This window comes from Siniperca chuatsi, linkage group LG18, assembly GCF_020085105.1.
Source record: "Siniperca chuatsi isolate FFG_IHB_CAS linkage group LG18, ASM2008510v1, whole genome shotgun sequence".
NCBI classification, from domain to species: domain Eukaryota; kingdom Metazoa; phylum Chordata; class Actinopteri; order Centrarchiformes; family Sinipercidae; genus Siniperca; species Siniperca chuatsi.
In genome coordinates this window covers 4,429,421-4,448,739 of record NC_058059.1, presented here as the reverse complement: position 1 = coordinate 4,448,739, position 19,319 = coordinate 4,429,421, and the positions used below count along the sequence as shown (strand labels likewise).

At 40.2% G+C, this 19,319-nt stretch overlaps 1 protein-coding gene across 1 annotated transcript in view; it reads right to left on the bottom strand.

Moving 5' to 3' along the window:
• Window positions 1-4,608, bottom strand: part of LOC122865752 (synaptic vesicle glycoprotein 2C-like) — a 45,135-nt gene extending 40,527 nt beyond the window's left edge. The window contains exon 1 of the mRNA XM_044174588.1: window positions 4,426-4,608. The gene's annotated coding sequence lies outside the window, so the exon portion shown is untranslated. The remainder of the gene's footprint in view (window positions 1-4,425) is intronic.
• Window positions 4,609-19,319: the final 14,711 nt, after the last annotated feature.

Sequence of the window (19,319 nt, the reverse complement as noted above, 5' to 3'; positions counted from 1 at the left end):
GCTGTCATGGCCCGCTGACGCCATCCAGCTACGTTCATTAATCATTCACGCAAACGCACACACAGAAACACACACACACACACACACACATATACAGTAGATGCATGCACACACACACACACGCGTACACTCTGCAGGTGCATACTCTGGGACCCAGGAAGACATACTCATACTGTGCAGGGTGAAATGGGGAAAATGTTTTCTGCAGAACATTGTTGTATTCCAAAAATCTTTCTCTGAGCTGTGTTTTTGAAGTGTGGAATAGCAATATTAACATGTAAATCAGACAGATAAGATCCTGTATCTGCATGCGGCATACTGGTTGACAATATGTAAATGCAAGCGGTGTGTGCAGAGCCCTACAGGTTTTCTGCAGTGCCCACAGATGGCTGCAGTGAACATTTGCTAATGCACATCATGTGAATAAAACTACACGCCAAGCTCAGCAGATGCTACACAAGTGAGGTTTAAGTTTTGACAGAAATAACGCAGGATGTGCAACATGAGTTCTATCCTAAAAGAGAAATTTGATCAGCTTTAGGTCTGTTGGCACAAGCCTTACACTTGAATTAACTATTCAGACCGACTTTAAACCTAGATGAAAAAACACAGCTCCGTCATTCATTTAAATGAGTTCCCTCGGTTGACGCAGAATGGGTGCCAACACAGAGGGCTCTGACAAAACAAATGCAGGGTCGCCAGGCGAAAAAGTTGACCCTGTCTCAACTTTGGCCGCAACGCAACGTCATCCAGCAAGGCGCCAAGTTGGCTAATCAAATACCTGCAAGCATGCATTCCTAGTAGATTACTTTGTAACTTAAATGATTTCTTTCTACTGTTTCCCTCACGATTGTTGCAACAAAAGATAAAATTACTGACATCGTGATAACGTCCCAGAGCTGTAAATCCTGTCTCATTATAAAATATTGTGCAGTGTTTTGATGTCTGATAAGCCTTCAACCTCATGGATCTATAACTCAAACAGGACTTCCTGGATTATTTCATATTTCACAGCCTCTTGTGTTTTTTTAACGCAGGGTTGTTTTTGGATTTGAATTGAATTTCAATATAATGCATAAAACATTGCAAATTATAAAAAAATACTTTTTAATGTGTACATTTTGCAGAAATGTTACCTTTCATCACTCAGCAAAGCCCCTTGACTTGGCTTTAGAACGTAACCTCCGTGAAACAATCAGAAAATACCGTTTTATTTCTCTGATTCACTTCTTTGATCTCGCCAACGCCGCTCCCTCTCTTCATTCATTCTCTAGCTCGCTCACTCTCTCTAGCTCTCTCTCTCTCTCTCTCTCTCGCTGAGATTGGGAGGAGGGGCCAACTTTGAATAGTGTGTTTGCAAAAAGCAACTGAAAAATCCTACTTATTCTGCCTTTAAGCTTCACTGTTGGCAAACATTTTGTCATCCCAAGTTGACAGGAGACATCTGTGAATTCAAGAGCATAGTTTTGAAGTTCTAAACCGAGTGCTGGAAAATAGGTTTTCCCGTAAGACTGACACAGGTGATGCAAATAGTAGTGCAGAGGTCCCATGTTGGGCCCGGGCCAAAACACGGAGAGTGACCGCTTTTTACAACTGACTGCAGGTTGGGAGACGTTGTAAGCAAACTCAAGTTGATTTCTTCGATGAAAATGAACTTTTAGGCATTGGAACCATGTGCTCTGCTTTTCCAAAAAGGGGAAACGGGATGATGAGCAAGCACTTTAAACACGCAGCCTCGAGAGGCTGTTGAAGTAGCATGACTGCTGGGGGAGGAGTAGAGTGGGGGTTCAGATTAAAGTAATGAACACACACTACATTATACAGCAGCATCATGCCTTAGAGCTCAGAGATCCACTGAACACGAATGAAGAGCAAAAACACATAAATTCACATATTCACAAATGCTCTGCTGCAAAGGGAACTATCAAACATCACAGCACTTAATTTGGGTTCTCCTCCTGATGTGCACAGACACACACACACACACAGCTGCCTGATTGCTTGTATATAATGATGGCTGTGAGGGTTTACCAACTGCTGGAGTTTAGCCAGCTGCTGTGGGGGTCCCTGTGTGGATGCCCAAATCACGATTTGATTGAAAGAGAGAGAGTGTGTGTGTGTGTGTGTGTGTGTGTGTGTGTGTGTGTGTGTGTGTGTGTGTGTGTGTGTGTGTGCCTGTCTTTTCTGTGTTTTTTTGTCAAACTTATATTTTGTCAATATAAGTGTATTCTTCATTTGGAACTCAACCTTAATCATAAACTTCAAAGGAAAAGTGTGCTTTTCTTTTCTTTGATATTTATTTTTACTGAAAATATTACACCTGCAGTTTTCTTTGCAGAATTCAAGGAATAGTTTGACATTTTGGGAAATGTGCTTATTCACTTTGTTGCCGACAGTCAGTAGACAAGATAATTCTCATGTCTGTACGGTAAACATGAAGCTACAATAAGCAGCCTGTTAGCTTAGCTCAGCATAAAGACTGTAAACAGGGGGAAACAGCTAGCCTAGGTCTGTGAAGCGAACTTACTGCTGGACTGTTTGTGTTTATTCTCCCAAAACAGCCAATGTACCAACTGCTTCCCTCTAGTGTCTTTCCTTTTTCCTCTCGTCTCTAAATGTTTATGAAGCAGATTCATAAAGCTGCAAAATTTTCGCTCAAGTTGAAACATTTTGTATTTATTATTTATTTATCAGCATCTAATTGCGTCTGTCCATTAACCCTAAATGCCTCTTAAGTTGGCCTTGCATTCTGTCGGAACACACAGCAAAACAGCGACTTTGTGGAGCACCAGATATGAGACTGGTATCGATCCTCTCATCTGACTCTCGGCAAGGAAGCAAATAAGCAAATTTTCCAAACGTTATTCAAATTTTCACTGAATAGGATTAATTTTTCTATCGCACATCCTCACCTTTGCTGGCATGTATAAACTGAAAACTGAATCCTATTTAGCAGACAGTTGAGAAATGATAAAGTGCAATACAAGGCCATCCAAAATCATCGACACCAGTAACTTTGGGGGATTCTCTCAACTGCGTTTCCATTAAAAATCCATATGTGCTCTTCTGTCGTCTTCTGCGACCATCTTTCTTGGTGTGGTTGCACATTTGAAGGGCTTGATGATGTTACCCCCTCTCCTCTTTCCAGGCTAGTGATTGGCTGACATATTGCATCCTGTCTTTCTGCCCCCCCATGACATGTGGTGCAGATCCATGCAAGCCAAACCCTCTTTTGTGTTTAGTTTCCTATGAAATATAGATGAAGCCGAGATAACACACAATAGAAAATGGTTAAATAGACTGAATAGATGCCTGAATTGTGGTCTGCTGAGCTAAAGCAAACACTGAGTTATATACAGGCCTAGGCAAACATTAATTTACTGACTTGACTTTGACAAATATCTATTCAAACTGAACCTTTATTCAGTCATAGAACTGCCTTGAAGCAAACACCTGGTCAGAATTTCTACATGTTTGATCCAATCAAATTTCACATTCAGTCTCCTGGGGCAGCTTTATGCAAAACTCATCTGTCACTTTCCTCCTCTTTGTTCCACTTGCACCGTTCACGATACTGCAGCCTACACAGCGGCTCCACCGGCTGAGCACAGCCCACAGACCACGTACAGGAAGGAACATCAATCAGTCTTTTGACGCAAGACGCGTCCCATAATTAGATTTCGGGCTGTCCTGCTGCCTGGGAATCAATCCTCCCCGCGAAGCGGCGGCACAGTGCGCTGTACAGTTAGATGACTATCCGCACACTGCATCGAGCATTAAATCCTGAGTAATGGATGGATCTGTTCTCTCTCACTGCAGATTCACTATGCCTGCATGTGCGCACTCGGCGGACGGGAAAGCTCGGGGTTACCTCCGCCGTGCTCGTGTACCAACTCATCTTTCCACGACCATTGCGCACGTCAGGATGGTAACACCCCAACCGCAACACCATCACCACAACCACCACATATGCCTGTAAGACCTGGCAAGTCACTAAATTGCTGGTTAAATTGTGCACAAGGTCCTTTTTTGCTGCAAAGAAAAACTTTGCTAAAAGAATAAATGAAAATGAATCAGGTGCGTGTCTTAGAATATTGTCTGATTAAAAAGCAGAAGACATATTCTGATCAAATATAGTTTATGTGTTGGGAATGTGTTATTCCAAGCACACTTAATGATGCTCATGCTGGATAACTCTTAGAAAGTTCCACAACTTTTCCTTCAATCATGCGCACAGCGAGTTTATTCATAATTTTATTGACATTACAAAAAAGAGCATTTTTAATCACCATGTGCATCCAACATGTCCTATTTCCATTCTGCATATTAAATGAACCAAACAGGCAGATAGAGATACAATATATGTTACAGCGGAGTGAGAGGAAGTTGTAGTTTGGCACATCTAAAAAGAAAATAAATACTTACAATCCACAGAGGACCAGATGCATCGTACCGAGCGCGATGAGTCTCCCTGATTCCCCTCTCTACACAGCCACAGAGACTGAAAGCATCGCGCCGAGATTTGTTGTTTCTTGTCTTCTTCGATGCACCGGTTTCTCTGCTGCAGTCCAAGGAAGACGAGAGAGGCTGAGGGGAGGTGGGAAGAGTGAGTGTGATGGGGGGGGGAGTGTGTGTGTGTGTGTGTGTGGGGGGGGGGGGGGTGCAGGAGTAATATGCAGACTGGAATCAATAGCAGGCCTGTATCCTACGGACAACAGTGAGCATTTCCGTATAATACAGTACAACAGTATCTGGCCAAGGCTCAGTGATGCAGGACGGTTGGCAGAACCACAGACTGCTGAGTTTAAACGCAGCATGAGAACAAAGAGCACGAGTGAGGGCTGAAATGTGGCTCTTGGGAAGAAGTTTACTGAGGGATGACGGACTGTTGCTGGATCTGCAATTACACCGCCAAAACCCAGAGTCCAATTTAATTAAATGAAATAATATAGGCTGCTATTGATTTCATTTAACAATCTCACACAGTTTATTGGATTATAATCGATATTTTATTACTTCAAATGACCTGCATTTACTCAACTGAGCCTATGAAATGTTATGTGCTAGATTATCAGTCCTCTTCATGTAGGACTGCACTTAATGATGATTTCCATTATCGATTAATCTGCTGACTACTTCCTCGATTAATCGTTTGATCTATAAAGTGTCAGAAAATAGTGACAAATGCCCACAATTTCTTTAAGCCCAAAGTGATGGCATCAAACTTCTCGTTTTCTCCGACTAACACTCCAAAAACCTAAATATATTCAATTTGCTATCAGACAAGTTAAAGTTTCACAATTGAGAAGCTGGAACAAGGAAAGGTTTGCCGGTTTTGCTTGATAAATGAAAAAAAAATCTTCTCTCCAAATACTTGCCAATTATTTTTCTGATGGCCGACTAATAAGCAGATCAACTAATTGCTTCAGCTCTAGTTTCTGTTCTAAACCAGCTGGTTTTGGGGGTTTACACTCCAAAAAACATTTTCTGCTGGTTTGAATGAAATACTACTTCTACCACGAATGTAGGTGCCAGGAAGAAGAATGTGTGGGGAAAGAAAGTCGATATCTCTGGTTCTGCTGCATCAATGTTGATCTTTTTTTAAACTGTCCATCATGAATCTGACATTTATCCGTGCAATAAAGATTGGTGGAGTACCTTTTTAAAGCAACTGACAGTCTTTGACCAAACTATTGAGTAGCAGCCAAATCACACTTTTAAGGCAGTCAAGAATTTGTTTTCAAATATATTTAAATGGTTTTTAAGTTGATGGTTGTCTTTTTCATGGTACAGACATTGTAATAATGAAAGCTACTTAAATAAAAAGGTTGTGTGTCAGTTGCTAAAATATCCAACTTCCCCCTTGTCCTTTCTTTAGCATATAGCCCTTATGGGCTAATGATAAAACCTATGTATGTATTGTATGTGTGTGCATGTTTCTTTGCATGTCTGTATCTAGTGTCTTTGTATTCGTGCCTTCTGAAGGGTGCCAGTCAGTGCCAAACGGATCCCAAAAAAGTTTGAGGCTAAAAGAGTTCAATGCGGACGTCTGGGCAGCGAGAGCAAGCAATCCCCAAAAAGCTATCCTATTCTGCTTTGCTGGAGAAGGGCCATTATGAACTCTAGTGAATGAGCACTCCTCTCCTCTGCTCTCAGAAATAACCATTACAGGAGAAATCTCAAGGAGCGAGGAAGGAAGCCTGGGAGGACGTCCCTCTTACTCAGTCAAATAAAAATGCAGATACATTTGCATTTCTATCCAGCAGCTGTTGTTTAATTTGAGGGTTGAAATGAATAAAACCAAACACACTCACTCACACTTTATTCATATCAGGACATGCCGGCACACACACACACATATGCACAACACAAAAGTACTCAACTAGCACTAATTTGCTGCTGCATTAACATAACATGAGTTCTGTTCTTGATGTCAGAAATCATGATCTGGGCATGCAAACTGATCATTCTTCACATAATTATCTCTCTTTGTCTATTATCTTCTCTTTTTCTTCCTTCTCATGAACCTTCACCAAAAGTCTTTGATCAATCAAAGAAATGCTCCTGCAGGATGTGAGTAGGTGAGTGGGTGGACGCAGAGAATAATTCTGGAGAAAAAGCAGCAAGAGAGGCAAGATAAAGAGGAGCTCACTGTGTTTGTGTCTAAAGCAAAGCTTTATTGTTAAAGGGACAGTTAACACCAAAATCAAAAATACATATTTTGCCTCTTATCTGTAGCCCTATTTATCCATTTAGATTGCTTTGGTGTGAGTTGCCGAGTTTTGGAGATAGACCTTGTTGTGAACAGTTTCTTGTAGGAACTGTTGGTAGAAAGAAAATAGTTCCTATGTGAAACTGCTCACAACAAATCTGTGGAAAAAAACAAGAAAGATTGTGTGTATATCTTTTGGCAACTGACTGTTACACAAGCATTCAAACAAATACTTTGATTAGGAATATTACTGTAAACATAGCCAGTGCCACTTTAAGAACTCTCATTTTTATAGGCACTAACACATGCACATGACTGTCCCCATATCCTGTTCAATACTTATGAATGAACTTGACATTTTTGCAATCTTCTCCAAACCTCTCAATATTACAGCCTTTGGGGAGTGCACTTAGATAGTATACTGCAAAATTGTTTTGAGCAATTTAGTTGGATGTGTGATATGGAGTTTAATTGATTTCTAATTATACGCCCTGGTGGGCGCATAATTTCATGCATAAAAAGCAAAGGGTGTTGTTAGCAATGTCTGCTTCAGAATGCATCAGATGCACTGCTTTGTTTTCCCTGTAATTACACACTCCACTCCGCTCATACTTTGCACACACACACCTTTGAAAAATGTATTTTGAGAGGTAGGTAATTGCTTCTTTATGCTATAACTTCCAAACCACCGAGTAAGTACTTTGGAACAAGACTGATTCATACAAACTAATGGACGAACTCTAGTAGCAATTAACATTACTAAACTTTTCTAAAATCATCAGCTATGCTGATTTTGTTATGATGATATCAACAATGAATGCGATTTCACTCACAAAACACTCACACATCAGTCATTTTAACCCTTCACACACATAAAGAAGATGCTGAATATAACAGCTTATTCAGCCTGACACACCACAGTGGGCTCATCTCTGGCTTCTGTTTCCACCCCCCCCCCCCCCTCCTCCCTCCCATAAAGCTACATAAAAGAGCTTGTGAGGGATGAGATGCTGTTGAGTAAGTAAGAAGACAAATGGCCTCTGGAATAGTCCGGCAGGTTAAAGCAAGGTTAATAGCATTTCTTAACACACAGGGGTAAAGGGTTGCAGAAGAGGAGTAGACTGCAGGAGGATGAGAGGAGGGGTATCAGTTCAGAGAGGTGGCCATGTTTAAAGACAGAGAGGAGGAGTTAAGCAAAACGATTATTCTTATTTTTGTATATCACTGGATATCACCAGGTTTTATCCAATGTGTGAAAAGTAATTTGCGGCCTCTTGCTAATAAAATCAGTCCTTAGTGGCTTTACTTGAAATGTGTCTTGATGTTCCAGTCGTGTCACAGTGATCCATATAATATGTGTTTTCTGAAATGTGGTTCTGTATAACACCTTAATATGACACTGTTTATTTCTGTGTCTGCGAACAAAATAGAGCAATGCCATTATGCTTTCTATCACACCTGAGCTGTACTGAAAATAATGGGAGATAAAATAAATACAGTCAATGAGCCAGTGGAAACGCTATTTTTGACATCTATTCATTTTCTCTAACCTGGAAAGTTCCATGACAACAGCCTGATTTGCCTTCGCCCTGTGATATTTTATGTGTCAAGTCTCCAAACCCCACAGAGAGCAGATACTTTTGTCTACAAACCTGCAAATGCCAAAGTGTCAAGTCATTTTGCTCCTTGGAGAAAAAATTACGCAAGCGGTTATTTAGAGGCACGAGAGTTTGAGATTTTGTTCTTTTGCTGTTTTGAAACCAACTAATGTGCTTTTTACTCTTTGGATCTGTTTATTACCCGAAGCTTAGGTGCAAAACGTTTACAATCACAATATTTATATATTATGACACTGGGCTTTTTAAGAGACTATATATTGTGGTATGATTGTAGATGAAGAGAAAATCTGCAAGTACAAAGCAATCAGACAAGCACTGAGTATAAGAAATTCCTTTTACTTTACTGCTCACCATAATCTTACTATAACATCTTACCAAAATCATTCTTCTGAGAAATTAGAGTTTCCTCTCTGTTCAGGTACAAATACAGCATCACAAAGAAACAGCCTATTTTCTGAGCATTAAAAGGACCAAACTACCCAGTATGGCATGAACCTGATGGTGCTGGAAAATGCTTCAGAGCTGTAACCTTTCTGTCTTCTTTTACTTTCTTTTCCCATGACAGGAAGTCCAAATGGAAGACTGAGGATTAGTAAAGAGAAAAGTACCATCTTTGAAGCTCTCTACTCTTAACAAACTGCTTGTGTACTAATTACAAGTACTGCAAATGACATCTGTGCGACATCAGTGTGTATTTCTGAGCACAAAACATCCATCAGAACAGGAAATCTGGACTATGCAATGGCCAGGCATTACATAGAGGCCAAACATGGCCCACCATCCTCTCTTGGGTTCATCGGCCTTGATAAAGTAAGTCTCATATTCCAAAATATCTTTTCCAAAGAGAGATGTTTTGGATTGACAGGTCCCCACAGGCCTTATTGAATGACTTTTGATGCATGATACAACAGTTGTGTTTTTGTATTCCTGTTCTATATACTAGATTGTATTTTGTTAGATTTATTGGTCTTAGTGGGTTAGTCCCTTCCTTTGCTTTGGCTATCTGAGTGTTTACACCCCTTCTGGGTTTTGTTATCTGGACTCCTCTGTTGAATTAGGTCATTGCCTTTACTGTCTTGTATATAAGTGATTTGCAAGTACACTCTTCATGCTCTTAGGAAGGCAATAGCAGCAATGATATTTGCCTAAAATGGAAAGCTTACTTTGGTGGTGTGCCACCTTTTTGCTACTTGTGAACTGACGTGTGTGTATGCGTGTGGGGGTGTATAGATGCCGTCATGGGCATGCATGAGTAAGTGTCATGTGAAACTTAATGCAATGAGGCAAGTGTGGGTGGCAGTATAGCCAGGGCACATCAGACAAAGCAACATGTAATCACACTCAGTTCACTGAGTTGACCTATGGACCAGTAGGAGTTCGTGTGAGAACAGACAAGAGATGAATTGACTAACAAATTGTAATTCATAAAAGTTGGGGAAAAGGAGTGTTTGTGCAACATCTTCTGGAATGAAGTCCACACTCTATGTGGAGAGATGCTGAATGTTAAATATGGGGAAAGAGATGAGAGAGTAGAGCAGTCAGGGAGAGAAAACTGGAAGGGAAGAGGGGGTGGAGGCCTGGAGGTTGATGGTCCCCAAGATGAGAAACAACATTTGTGGTCCGCACCAAGAACCACAGTGTGCCTAAGGTAAAGTAGAGGTAGACCTTTCTATTGCAAGAGAAATGAACACTGACTCAGTTTATCCCTCAGGTACAGAACCATCTGGTCGTATGTCATTATGTGGAGGGGAGTTGTTTGCCCAGGTTGTTTGGTCGGTCAGTTTGAACACCGGTCCAGACAGAAATAACGCAACAGCTACTGGATGGATTCCCATGAAATTTGGTGTACATATTTATATCCCCCTCAAGATGAATTGCAATAACTTTGGTGACCCTGTGACTTTTGATTTAGCACAATTATCAGGTCAGAATTTTAAGCCACAGCTCCAGTTTGTTTATTGCAAATTGGCTGTTAGCATGTTAACATGCTGAACTAAAATGGTTAACATCTCTTTCCAGCTCTGGATAATCCACAATAATTTGGGTGAACCAACCATTTAAATAGTTTGCATTAACAGTACTTGAGTTTCAAATGGTTGAAAATATCAGAGCATCAAAGTATATACTGCAGCTCACAGGGAAGACCTCACATCACTCCAGCTGTCATTTATGACATTTATTCCCTGTCAAGCTCATGCCCAAGGTAACTGTAAGTTACTGTACAGGATACTGATGACATTTTATGTCATGTGACCACTGAAGTGAAAGCTAATGTCGTTCTCTATCCCTTATGAGTCCTTTCTGATGCCGTAAATACAGTAACACCAGCTGCACAGGCCTAGATTCTGGTTATAGTTTCTGAACCACTTTCAGGTTGAATGGAGGTAACTACTTTACCCTATTCTCTCCATTTCTCTCTCTCTCTCTGTCACCAACCTACACACACACACACACACACACGAGGGCGTAGGAGGTGGGCCATGGCATCCCATATTGCACTCCATAATTTGTCATCTTCCATTAGGATGGAGGATAATAGATGGATACTGACAGTGATGTTAATTGCTTTCCCCCTCCTTGTCTGCCAGAGGTTGAGTGAAGAGACAGCAGGAGAGGTAGAAAGAAAGAAAGAACTTCCATACTCTTCCACTCTTACTGTACATAACATTTTCCACCAGAACGCTAGATTATCCATTTAGTTTCACCTTTCTTCTTCTTCTCCTCCTCCAGTTCTTGTTTTTTTTTCTCCACACATTCAGTTTCAGCTGATTTAGTTGTGCCTTGCCAGCTAAATCCATTTACATCAGTCTTGTGCCTTTTTTTTAATCACATTGTCTCATAACTGATCCTGTGCATGACTTCTCTGCATTTCTAGAGAACATATTGTCCCTGTTTGCCATTTCCAGACACATCTGATTACACTGTCATACTAACTGTATAGAGAGCAGAAGTCACGTCCGGGATAGCCTCAGTTCCACTAGCTTCTGTAACTCAGTGCAATCTCTTTCATCGATCTTTCTGAAAGCGCGTTCCTGGGGTTTACTTTACATATAAGACAAATCGGCATAAGAAATTGAAACCTTCGTGATTTTAGCAACGATAAACAATGATTACTTTGTGAGCATAGAAAAAACTACAGCTCCCATGAAAAAAAACTACAACTGCAGCAGTGCTTGTACCCATTACATTATTATTCTCCAGTGGGTGTGAATTTTTGGTTCCAGCTGACATGTGGGCTGACGTTAGCCATTGCTTAGTCCCATCTGATTCCAGCACTCCTTACATTACTCCGTACATTGCGTGTGCTGAGGTTACAGGACGGAGAGTTTTGACAGTCTGGTCGTCTGCCATCACCACATCTGGACCGATTAAAGAGACACCGCTAACGCTAACTAGATCCCTCTCCTTTCTATAATTTGGGTCAAACACAACTCTGAGTGCAGGAGCTGCCAATGACTCAGCAGGAAATAACTTATAACTAATGTCTCGTGGTAAGTGCTGACATTAGCAAGCTGCACTTACAAGCTTCAGCTTCCTGTTGAAGGCTAGGCTAAGTGAAGGCTAGCTTATTAGCTTTCACTTTCCAAGTGGAATACAAAATTAATACCACAATGGGTCCTCCCAAATGTTGAACGCTGTAAAAGGACAGACAGTTTAAATCTCTAACATTACATAGCCAATTTTATGTGGATTCGTTGAAAAATCTTCTTGTATCAAAGTTCATAGACTTTAGAAAGTTGAAGTCCTGACGTCCCGTCCAGGCTAACCTCTGGTCCACTAGCTTCTGTAACTTGTGCAATTTCTCAATAAGAATTTCTTTCATCAGTCTTTCTGAAAAAATAAGCGAGCTCCTGACAAATTCACCACCACCAAGGGCCTTGAAGTGTTTCCACAAATACGTCCTAAAAATCCTATCCTCTTTTAAAAATTTGAAAAGTACGCACAATACCTGCAGTATAATTACAGTTTATATTTCCTTACATAAAACATGAAGAGGATTCAAATTTCCATTTAGCTTTAAATACAGAAGTTCAAACAAGTTTAAGAAGGTGCTCTTTGGTAGGGAACACAAAAGTTCCAAAAGGAAGAAAGGTCCAAGGCACTCTTCGGGCAAAAAGTTAAAAAGCCTTTATTCAGACGACTATTTCATGGTGAAATTCTAAAAACATAGACAATGCTTGTACATGTTAAAACAGAGCTGGGTAACAACATACACATAGTAGCACAAACACCCTTCAGTACTAAATGAAGAAACTGATTTCAGTCCTTTTTCGTTGTTGTTCTGATGCATGCAGTCTGGTGCTGTTGCTGTAAATGGTTATATATTGTTAATATGTATTTTTTTTCTGTCTTGTTGTCTGTACATCCATGTTGTCTTATTTTGTTCTAATAGTTTTTTCTTATTATACCTTTTTCTTTCTATACATCTTGTAGAGCCATCTAGTGGTCATACTTTTTTTTGTCACCTGTGAGTTCATTGGCTTCTTGTTCAGGAGTCTGCAATTATCAGGTGTTTGCAATCATCTTGTATCTACTAAAGGTGTAGAAGGATGCTGTTTTTAGAATTTCACCATGAAATAGTCGTCTGAATAAAGGCTTTTTAACATTTTGCCAGAAGAGTGCCTTGTACTTTTCTTCCTTTTTGACTTTAAATACTGTTCCCTTGCCTCACATTATTACACCTTAATCTGTATACTGATCATACTCACTTCACCAACACAGAAGCTTCAATCAATACGATTACTGAATATCAATAATAATTGAATAGCCTGTTCAACAACTGAATAGAATCAATGTTATGGCTAGATATTATTCATGGAAGTTTGGTCAAGAAGGCTGCATACCTCTGGGTGAAATATGGAGCGCAGAGTAACGGCAGCACTATGAAGTATTGACCACTCCTCGCAGGGATTCACGTTTGATTTGTTGTGATTTGGAAGCAAGTGGAGAGGGGAGGCCCTTGTCAATCCATTACTTACATTTTCCTGTAAGCCACCACCCTTGTAAAGTGGTTATAGTGGTGGTGTGTGAATATCATAAATGGACACACATTTGGTTGCAAGCAGGTGTGTATTTGTCCTTGTGTGTGTGTGGTGTGAGTTTTTATGCATATATGTAATTGAATCAATGCACAGGGGCCAGTGTTACAGTGCAGAGCTCTTCCAAAAATAACTGTATATGACAAGGCTAATCCTATTACAATGCCACTCAGCCCCTCTTTTAACAACCTCACAGTCTGACAATGTCATATGGCACCAGCTTAGAGGAACAAGAGGTGAAAAGCAATCTGCAGTTATATTTTGCAAGCATCACTGACCAATGTCCTGGTGAGTTAGATATTTTACTTCATCTGCTGTCATTGATGCTCAGCAAGAGCTAGATGTAAAAACAGCAGAGTCATCTTTGAAGAAGACAGGGCCAGTATACAGTCAATATGATTGCTAGAATCATTACCATTCAGCAATCCTCATTTCACTGGAGAAACGAAGCATTGTGAAGGTGATCCGAGAGACGACTCATGACTCAGGATCAAAGGTGAAATTGACCGCCTGTCAAGCTTTCCATTCTCACACGGTTCATAATGAAGTTTACAATGATAACGAGCAGATTTATCACTTAAAATTTGAATTGTTTTTTAAACAATGGTTCCTTGAGTTCAGACAGAGGTAGACAAAAGCAGACTTCTGATTTCTAGCCAGTGACCGTCGATTTTTTCGGCAGAAATGAAGACGGTTGCTGGCAGATTTTATCTGCTGTAGCCAGCTATAGCAAAATTAGGTAACACAAGCTTTATGAGTTGGTTGAAAATGCTGGTACTCGATTTTAAACGAGAACCCTGTAAAAGGTGTCTTCAATATGCACTTTGCGCTAAATTACTGAGGCTTAAGCTAACAAGTCCCAGGAAAAAAAGTCAGCATCCTCACCAGTTGATCATCTGAGTAGAAGAAATAGCATTGTTCTTGTATTACAGTGTAGAGCTCCAGTAGTTAGTCCTAGTATTATAAGGAATACAGTATGATAAGGAAAAATGTAAGATCAGACTGTTTTTTCTTTCTAACATATCCATTTGTCTGCTTAGCTTACACACTTGTTCGTATGTTTTCATTTTAAACGTTGTAAGACAAAAGGCTTGAGCAGGAGGACTAACCGTTGTGTTTGGCAAATGTTAACGTTATCTAAAGTTGGTTGGGGTTGGTGGCGTGTAAACTTCCCCAAATCTGACAAAGAGCAGGAAAGAGCCACCGACGTTATCCTAAACTCTAGTAGCCGCACCTCCAACGCTGTATCCAGTTCTCTTTATAGATCACTAGATGCTACTAAATCCGACACACTGGACCAACGTGTTTGAATCTGATAGTCTGAATGGATGTTTTTTGACTGACCTTTCTCTGGTCATCGTGCACTGCTTTGGTAAAAGTAATGACAAGCATTTTAAATGAGGCAGACTGCCATGTTGACATCAGGTACTGAGTGTCTGCCAGTGTCTGTCAGTGGAGCTGAGTCATCCTATCTTAGTTCACAGTGACATGAAGGATAACTGGACAGATTTCGCGACTCCAATATTTCTCCTGTATTTCCAAATGCTCAACATGTTGCTCCCACTCATTCAGTGAACCTCATCACACAGATGGACGCTGATATTCCCCAATAAACAATTTTTCATCTGAATGGAACATTTATCAGTTTATTCAACTGCCAGTTTGAGCTTGGACAAAATTCTGGTTTGTTTGTTAACCTGCCAAGGTCCAATTTTCACCAAAGGCAAAAGGGAAGCATCTTTGAAATGCTTTTTTTATAATTTAAAAAAAATATATCAACAGAAATGTGATACTTCATAGCTTACCTGTGGCTTTGAACATGAGATCCTGGAATAAAAATCCTATACTCTGCAGACTATGCTCTAATGTGCTTTACAGCATTAACATTCCTGCAGGTCTATCAGGAACACTCATTTATTGCAGACCATATGGCAGTGACAATGTTGGCAGTGAAGACACCCACACACAACAGGAAGTGGGCCATATCTCTGCAGTGATTCTCTGATCATGATAAAAAAAATAAAAGCTTAGCTGATAGACACGTTCTCATTGTGCAGTGTTCTCTGCTCTTTTTTGTATTTCATCCTGTTCTCAGGAAGCCATTACGTCTACTAAAATAAAGTGTTGGCAGAGGTCACTGAAGTAGTTAGAAAGTTCCCTAAAGTTCCACAAAGGCAATGAGCTGGGGGGTCGTCCTTAAATGCTGAAGGGTGTGTTCAGGCCAGAAATGGAAGGGATACGTGATCTATGTGCACAAGTAGCAGCTGGGCTATTCAGACCAGGAGTGCATTTCTACATGGTCCACTAGTCAATGCACAATACCCCAAGAAGGCTGTATTTACAATGTCCTTCAACAGCTGAGGCAACATCATGCCATGTCTTGTCTTTTTTTTTTTTTTAATTGTCTTTAAATCAAATATACTGTCATGTAACTAATCGGATCCATAAACTCTTCTACGACACATCTGTTTTCGACAGGGAGGTTTAAGAAAGGAGGTACTATTTACTCTACTTGATGTATTGCAAATGTGATCCTCAAGCGATAATTTCTACTCAACAATGTCACAGTTTTAGCAATAAGGTAAAGGCACAGGGAATAAACTGTATACATATAGTTTTGACAAATGCATTGATAAAGATGTCTTACATGTTGAAACCTGTTGTGTAATTATGTTGCACTATTGTCTAATAAATGTGAAATTGAATACTTGTAAATATTCATGACAGCATGAACCTTTCAAAGATTTCAAAGTGCGGCCGAGAATTGCAGAAGGAGACAGTTTTGTTTATACTTGCAAGCAAAGGAAGGAAAGGAAAAAAGGAAGAAACAAAATCATGGCAGTTAGAAAAAGCTTGTATGAGACTCAGAAATGCACAGCCAGACATGTGGAAAATGGGAGAAAGATGTATGAGATGGAAATATTGTGAGCCGTCTTTGTTTTCTGACATCATATCTTCACTGACATTGATCAGAGCTGATTTGCATTACACTGAGGATCCCTCTTTCAAAAAATGATCTAGATGAGCAGTGAAGGGAATCAGAGATTCCTGCAAGGCGGCTTTCCCTCCCACACCCGCATGTCTCACACAACAATAAACCATCGTATGACTCACAGCTGGGAATTCCTCGGGTGGTGAATCTGGCCTCTGCAGTATATTCTTAGTTCAGCACTTTTCATCTGGATTGATCTGACAGGTTAAATCCATAAATGAATCCCTCTCTTCATTACTTCCAAAACAAGCAGCCATTAGTGCAAGGCAGGAGGAGAGGGCACTGCTTTGTCCTATTGGTTTGCATACTAGTTTGTCATATCCATCTGGGCTACTTTTGCTGTAGTTAGTGTACAGATAATGTGCTTCCAGACGCACTGCAGCCACTACTGGCCCAGCACAATCTGGCAGACCTCCAGTTACTGCAGAGTATGGGAGAAAAGACACTAAAAGTAGCATCCTTTTCAGCTCTATTGAGTATTTTTGATCCTTCTAATCATATCCAGTAGGTGCTAGAAATGCCTGCTATCTGCTCGAAAACAAAATGTCTACATTAACACAGTTGGTTCCCACAATAAAATAACCAGTTCAGCAGCTTTGTGAGCCATTATCCACTTTACCATTTCACATCTCTTGGTTTTACAAACTGCACCTTTTCTGTTTTCTCATCTACCTCATTTTCAGATGCAGCAGGCAGCTGTTTAAAGTGAAAAAGCTCTGAAAAATTCACCAAACAGCAGACAGACAAAGTTAGCAACTAGCTAGTGAACATAGTGCAGAATTTAGCAAGAGTCCGGTATTTTTCTCAGGAGTTGGTTGAGACCAAAAGAGGAGCTAAAAGGAGAGGTCGCATTCGTCAGGTTGCCAGAGACACGACCCCAAATCAATGCCGATGTTGCACCGTATGTGCTGGATGTGTAAATAGGCAACTGTTTGCTAACACACTCGCCATATTAACTTTTAAAGTAATTATACTGTATGTCAGTGTTGTGTTTATGGCTTGCTCCGCTGCCCCCAAGTGGACAAAAAAAATATATATATATATAATGGCGCTGGTGTGCATCATTGAAAACCATAATTTATAAGTCTAGCAAGGTAAGCAGCAACAGCAAAAAGTTTTGCCGCCTTCTCAGCCAACCACTTAAGCTTAAACTGCTTAAACTAGAGGCATATTAAAATGAACAACAAAACAAAACGTTAAAATGCTGTCTTTTTTCTTCAAATGTAAAGAATCATGTAAAAAGCTGTCAATTATATAACCAAACATTCAGATGTCTGAACGTTGTTTGGAGCATGTCATCTAATTTATAACTACCTTCAATTTCCCATTTTCTATTTTTGAGCCATATTTTTGAAAATACAAACCTTGTAGAAGGAAAGTACAAAAGCAGATAATTCATAGCATCAATTAGGCAAACAATGTTTCTAAAAATTAAATGTAATGTCATGAGCAATGATTATATGTGCTTTAGAGTGGAGTGGATATGGTCAGAGAAGGACATGTGGACATTGTAGCACTGTGGCAGACAGGGATTTCTGTAAAGTTTTCCTCACACTTAGACACATACTGCAGGATAGTAGTACACAGTTATCCCAAAACCAGGCTATAAACAGTAACTGGATTTATGACCATTCTGGTAACAGTCCAGCAAACTGTCGTGAAAGAGTCAGCTTCTGCCCCTCAGGCTATTTGTCTTTGTCCTCTATGTAATTTAATTAAGAACTGAAAAGGTCTTTCTTCAGACTGAAGAAAAGCCTGTACAGCATATCTCATAGTGTCTCCTAGGCTATACTGAGTGAGCACAGCACACAGTCAGACATACATACAGACATACTGTAGATACACTGTACATGCATCATTGAGAAACGGAAACTGTGGGACTCTAAATTTGTAAAATCTCTCTTATTTCCTTTTTTTGTATGACTGCATGTGAACTGTGGATCTGTAAATTCAGACATCATTTTCAGCAGCTCCAACTCAGAAGTCCTCCTCTCCTCTGATGAACTGCCAGCGGTCCTCTGAAGGTTAAGAGGCATCTCCAGTACACACTCCTGTGACTGATTCAGTGACTGACGATGGGAGAGAATCAGTAGGCAAGTCATTTTGGGCATAGAAGCATTAATGACAGGAGTCAAAACTAAGATCATTGTTATAATACATTTCAGACAGTTTTCCTACAAGTTTCCTTAAGACCAGTGTGCTGTCGAGACTTGTACACAGGCATGTGAATGACTGTTCTTATTAATGTTCACAGCCTGTGTCATCTACAGAGACAGCGACAGCAGTAAGAACACTGTTTTTCGGAGAAAATCTATAGTAAGTCTTCTCTCAGAATATAGAATGAGCGAGGAACACTTCATGTCTACAACAGTGCTCCATCTTATGTAGGCAGTACTCCTGTGAGCTACATTAAAGCAAGCTCATAAATAATTCTTCACGTGACCCACATGCATGTGACCTTTAACCTCCGACTAAAATTAACTTTACATTATAAAAAGGTCAACATTATTAGCTATAAATCAATTATATGTTTAAAGAAATTGCTTGAGAAAGACTGTAAACAGGGGGAAACTCTGTCAAAAGGTAAATCCACCTACCAGCACCTCTGAAGCTCACTAATTAGCTGTGCTATTATTAGTCAATAGACCTTCTTCACACTAGAAAACCCTTTTTCACATTTTGACATGAATCTGTTTTGGCCAGCAGGGTCTGATATTGTGCATCATGTCTCACTTGCATGGCTTCTCAAAGTGCTTAAATGTTAATGTTATTAGTCTCTATCCCACCTGTGCTTGACTACAAAAATCTGAGAGAGACTGGGGGTCTGTCCCATTAGGCTTTTCTCATGGCAGACATTTTGACTTGTCAACACAGGTGTAATTAATTACATTAACGGTGGCTGCATTACATTTGTCTGACAGTTCCAGGGCCCTCTTGTGCACGCTGCCTCACTGGCA